The sequence below is a fragment of the Gracilinanus agilis genome, chromosome 4 (genome assembly GCF_016433145.1).
Source record: "Gracilinanus agilis isolate LMUSP501 chromosome 4, AgileGrace, whole genome shotgun sequence".
NCBI classification, from domain to species: Eukaryota; Metazoa; Chordata; class Mammalia; order Didelphimorphia; family Didelphidae; genus Gracilinanus; species Gracilinanus agilis.
The window spans coordinates 62674934-62680933 of record NC_058133.1 but is presented as its reverse complement, the minus strand read 5'-3'; positions in this window follow the sequence as shown (position 1 = coordinate 62680933).

The window sequence follows — 6000 nt, the reverse complement described above, 5'->3', positions numbered from 1 at the left end:
TTAGTTTAATAGTGATGGAAGATTACTTACTAGAATGGCACCTTCCCATATATTGAATAATACAACACATGTAGGTAGCAGCCAGGAAAGTGAGTGCTAGAAACAACATTTTTTGGTAAAGCTGTTGGTTTATCTTTCCATATTCTTATGCTTTTTTAATGACTTGCCCTTCTTCAAGTCTGAATTCCTATACCTGGTCAAGAGGGGGGAGTCAAGAAATTGACTCCCTCTCACCTATGGAGATTTATTTGCTGTTGCTCCTCAATCTGAACTGTGTATTCTGGTCAGATGGGACTACTTGCTTTGTCCACATTCTTTTTTTATGCTATTGCTTGTAAGAGAGACTCAATGACAGAATGGAGATGGTTTAGTGCAATCCATCACCGTGACTGGAAAAACAATTTTAAGAATTTTAATCCAAGTTTGGTTCTCCATAACCTGCGAAGATGATGAAGTTCATCTTCAGTTTTTTTTCTTTCTTCCCTTTTAGTATCCTCTCATATTTTTCTTATATTGTCCTCTCCCTGCCTTTTCGGCAATTCTGTGTCAAAGGCCCAGATTTCCATGGATCCTTAAGATCTGTTATGTTATACATAGATCAATGAACATTCATTAAGTACTCATGTGCCATACATTTTTCTGAAGTGCTGGGCTTAGAATGAGTGAAAAATGAGGCAGCCCTTGCCTTACATGTTAATGACTCAAAATGTTATTTCCTCTGAGAAATTCCTTACATTATAAAAAGACACACAAGAAGGTAAAAAACCATCAAGAAACAAAGCAATGGATATATTGTTGGAATTTCTAGCAAAAAAAAGATATTTGGGGAGGCTGGAAGCTGTTCAAATTATTCTATAAAATGGGACACTTTTATACTGTGACATCTTTATAAAATTAGTTATCCAAAGAACTCAGTTCACATTCTGAGAAGGTTAACTTAACCTCTTCTTTTTTGAACTAGAAAATCCTCTATTTATCAAGGCTCAGAAGAAGCTCATGAATGAGACTGGAATTAAGAAATTATACTAATATTTTTTTTTATTAAGGAACAAAGTAACAGTATTTTATTTTTTGATTGCATTAAATATTAGAGAAACTTTAAAAAATTTCCAGCACAGAAATGCTGTTTTAATAATTTGTTGTGGTTATCAACACAAATTTATATCTTCTCATGAAGGATGGATGTTGCAAAATGCTATCTATCATGAATGACAGATGATATAGAAAGACATATAATGTCACAAGCACTATACAGAGTAAATGAGGAATAGATGATATTATATCACATGAGAAATTGAACATCAATTCTGTTTTGGTAATCAATTTGCAATTATGCAAGAAAAGTTACTAAATTCTTTAGATATTTTGATCTAGTAATCTCACTACTCTGCCCCAAGGTTGTCAGTGACAGGAAGCTATATCTATATCATATATACATACACACACATATGCCATATGGGGAAGAGAGAGAGAGAGAAGAGAGGAAGAGGGTGGGGGAAAGGGAGTGCAGGGGAAGAGATAGACCAATAGACAGACAAACAGAGAGAGAGAGAGAGAGAGAGAGAGAGAGAGAGAGAGAGAGAGAGANTGTGAGAGAGAGAGAGAGAGAGAGAGAGAGAGAGAGAGAGAGAGAGAGAGAGAGAGAGAGAGAGAGCGAGCTGCTTTTTTTGGTGAAACATGAATGACTGAAAATATACGAATTAGCAATAGCACTTCCTGACAAATTAAAAAGCATTTATTAAGCTTTTTCTGTGTCAATAACTGTGCTAAGTGTTGGGGCTACAAATACAAAAGCAAAGATAGTCCCCGTCCTCAAGGATTAATAGTCAAATGGAGGAGACAATATTTATTAGAAAGTGGTAACCAGGAAAAAGCACTTTGTTCATGAAGTTGCAAGGACAATGAATGGGGCCATAAGAGACTAGACTGACACAACTCAGTCAGGAAAACTGGTAGAATTTATTTGATCATGATTCATGGTTCCAGAACTGAAAATGGAGGTGGAGTCATTGGGGGACACAATGAAAGAAATGGTTGGAACACAGGGAATCAAGTAAAGTATTATGTGGTTCAACCTTTCTTGAAATTGTGGTCTGAGAGAGTCATGAGAGAGTCATGAATCAGGACAACTGGGCCACTAGTAGAAGTTCTCCAGGGAAGCAAAGTAGGAAAAAAAGGTTGCTCAACAACTGAGAAATGACAAAACAAACTGTGGTATATGGATGTTAAAGAATATCATAGCATCTTAAGATAAAGATTAGGGATTATACTTATAATTTCATTGGCACAGTGAATTCAAATGGAAGAAAAATTTGTCTCCTAAGACAGGCCAGTACCAAATTCTCCTTTTTCTCCCTTAACAATCATATTTGTTCATAGTTTAACAGTTTTGTATCTCAGTCTCCAGTTCTGACTTCTCATTCAAGATCCATAGGAAGGTAAGATGTTGTAGAATGAAAACTGGATTTGGAGCCAGAGGAATTGGGTTAAAATATTGGTTCTAATACTTGCTGCTGTGTGACTGACCCTGAACAAGTCAATTAATTTTCCTGAGCCTCAATTTCCTCATTTGAGAAAAGCTTCTTCCAGTGATAATGTTATAAATGTGTAGTCCACAACTGTTCCTAGGATACCCTCACTATGGATTTGCAATAGGTAATTTAATATTCCCTCAAAGTGCTCCTCTTTTTAAATTGGTATCTTACTACAATGACAAAATTGAGACAGGAAAGTCAGGATTTAGACCTATTCTGGACACTAGTTGAGTCACTTTGGAACAATTTAAATATGAATGTTAGATTCCTTATCTTCAAAATGGGAATGGGATCCTGCAAACTTTGCACAGGAAGCATTGTGGAATTCCCCAAGGCTGTCATCTCAGTCTGGAGTGGAGGGAAAATAGGAGGTTGAGGGTCCAAGGGAACTGAGGTTGGTTTCATTTCTGAAACACGATTTCATCCTGAGAGCTACATCTTGAGTAACCAGAATGGGATCAGTACCTTTAGCCTGAGCTCTCTAATAAAATGACTCCTGTCCTTCTCCTATTCATTTATCCCTCTCCTCCATATTCTCTGCACAGTTCATATCATACATGCTTTGAGTGAAACCCAACAAGAAAGTTTACCTGTTAAAAACATAAACAAAAAGAGTTTTCCTATTGTATATTCATTTTAACACCATCTCCTCATAAGGCTCTGGTAACCTATGCAAATTCACCTACTAAGTTATTTTGTGCTACTATTTTATTTCTTCTTTACAATTTCCCAGCTAATTCCTTGAGAATTAGCTTTCTGTCCATTGTGGATACATTTTAAAATGCCCCTTTATCATTTTGCAGTTATTTAGGAGATGACATAGTGTGGAGGAGGTGATGAGAAATTGGATTAAATCAAATGAAGCTCCTGGATTAACATTCATTCACATCCCCTTACCCCCCAGTGCAGCCAATTCTCAGTAACTGGAGCCCCTGTTTTGAGGATTGAGGAACTGTTCTTCTGGATCCAAATGAATTGGTTGTACTACAACCCTTCAGTGTGAAGTTACCCACAGACCAGTATATTCCATTGTATACTGCAAACAGGAAGCTTAGCACCTCTCTGATGATAGGACAATGAGAGCATGCACCCACAGTGTTTTAGGTGAGTGAAGGGAATTGAAGAGATGAAATAAAGCTTCCCCTCTCTTACTTGAAATTAATCTCAGGGAAAAAGCAACAAGAAAATACAATTTCATTTTACTAATCTTTCTATAAACCATTTTAGTTAACAAAAAGCTATAAACATTACCTCCATGCTTAGGTTAAAGAATAAAATTGACTAATATCAAAGTCAGAAAAAAAGGCAAATTCATGTGTTCACTTTTGGTTTATTCCTAGGATACTTGAATACTCCAGTAATTTCTTTGATATGATTACACTATGGGAATTGGCACAGATACCAAACTATTTTTGCATTCTCATTTTATATAATTTTTGTCCATTTCTCCTAGAGATTCTTGGGCTAGAGACTTCAAGGTAGATCTGTATTCACTTTAGGGCTTGGGCCATCCAAATCTATCCATCTTCCCTTGTTTTTGCCACATCACCGACCCATTTGTTTGTCTGTTGTATTACAACCAAATTAGAGCAAGGCAACACCTTATAGATTCCTCTAATAAGAAGTATTTCATGTATATGGTTACTCAGTAAATCAACCAACAAGCATTTATTAGGGGGCAGCTAGGTGGCTCAGTAGATTGAAAGCGAGGTCTAGAGATGGGAGGTCCTGGCTTCAATTTGGCTTCAGACACTTCCCAGCTGTATGACCTTGGGCAAATCACTTAACCTCCATTGCCTAGTCCTTACCACTCTTCTTTCTCGGAACCAAAACACATTTTAAATTCTAAGATGGAAGATACGGCTTTTAAAAAAGCAAACAAAAAGAAAAGTAAGCATTTATTAGTTATCTGTCATGTGCCAGGTATAGACCCAAGAACTGAAGATTAAAATATATTAAAAAAAGGCATGAAATGGTGCCTGCTTTCAAGGAGTTTTCATTCTGGTGGAGGAGTTTAACAGGTAAACCTACATACATGGCAAAGTAAACATAAATAAATACAAGATAATTTTAGAAAGAGGAGATTCTACAAATTGAGAGGTTTTTAATTTGTAGCATTTGAACTGAGCTTTGAAAGGAGCTATGGATTTCATGAGGTAGAGATGAGGAGGGGAAATATTCCACACTTGGGAGGGAGAATGCTCCCTATGCAATAGAATGGAGAGAAGAAATGGAGAATTGTGTATGAGGATCAGCAAGCATGCCAGTAGAGGGTTTGAAGAAAAGTAAGGTATCATGACTATGCAAATATAGTTTAGGAAAGATATGCCTAGATCAGTGATTCCCAAAGTGGGTGCCACCGCCCCCTAGTGGGTGCTGCAGAGATCCAGGGGAAGCAGTGATGGCCACAGGTGCATTTATCTTTCCTATTAATTGCTATTAAAATTTAAAAAAAATTAATTTCCAGCGGTGCTAAGTAATATTTTTTTCTTGAAAGGGGGTGGTAGGCCAAAAAAGTTTGGGAACCACTGACCTAGATTATGCCAAACATGAAAATGTGTATCTTATACTTGGGAAAATACTGAAGCTTTTTGAGTGGGGACAGTCTATGATCAAACCTAGGCTTTAGAATGATCAACATGGCAGATTTCTTGAGGATAGATTGGAGAAGGGAGAGAAAGGGATCTAGGAAACCAATGAGGAGTATTGTGAAAGTCCAGATGAGAGGAGATGAGGTTCTGAACTAGTGGGATATGAGTGGAGAGAATGGGAGGAGGAAAGAAATGTCATGGAGATGGAATTGACAGGACTTGGCAACTGATTTGGGGAGGATAGAGATAGTAAAGGAATAGTAACAAGATGATTCCAAGATTGCAAATCTGTGAACTGAAGGATGGTGATTTATCAAGAGAAATAGGGAAGAAGTATTTTGGGAGATGGACAAGTTTTTGGTTTCTTTTTTCTGGAGTGGAGGGGTAAATGAATTCTGTTATAGATATATTGAGTTTAAAATTTCTATGGTAGGAAATCCAATGGGGAATGTGCAATTAATTATAATAATATAAATAACAATCAGCAATTTACACAGAACCTACCAAGTGCCAGGCACTGTGTTAAATGTTTTACAATTATTATTTCATTTGTTCCTCACAGCAAACTTGGGATGTAGATAATATTATTATCCTTATTTTACAGTACAGGAGAGCAAGGCAAACAGAAGTTAAGTAATTTGCCCAAGTTCACACAGCTAGTAATATTAATAATAACATTTATTATTACTATATGCCAGGCACTATATCAAGAACTTTATAATTATTATCTCATTTAATTCTTACAATGATTCTTAGAAGTAGGTGCTATTGTTTTCCCCATTTTACAGATGAGGAAACTGAGACAGAGGTTAAAGTAATCTACCTCTAGTCACAAAACTACTATATGTCTGAAGCTGCACGATACGACCTTGTTT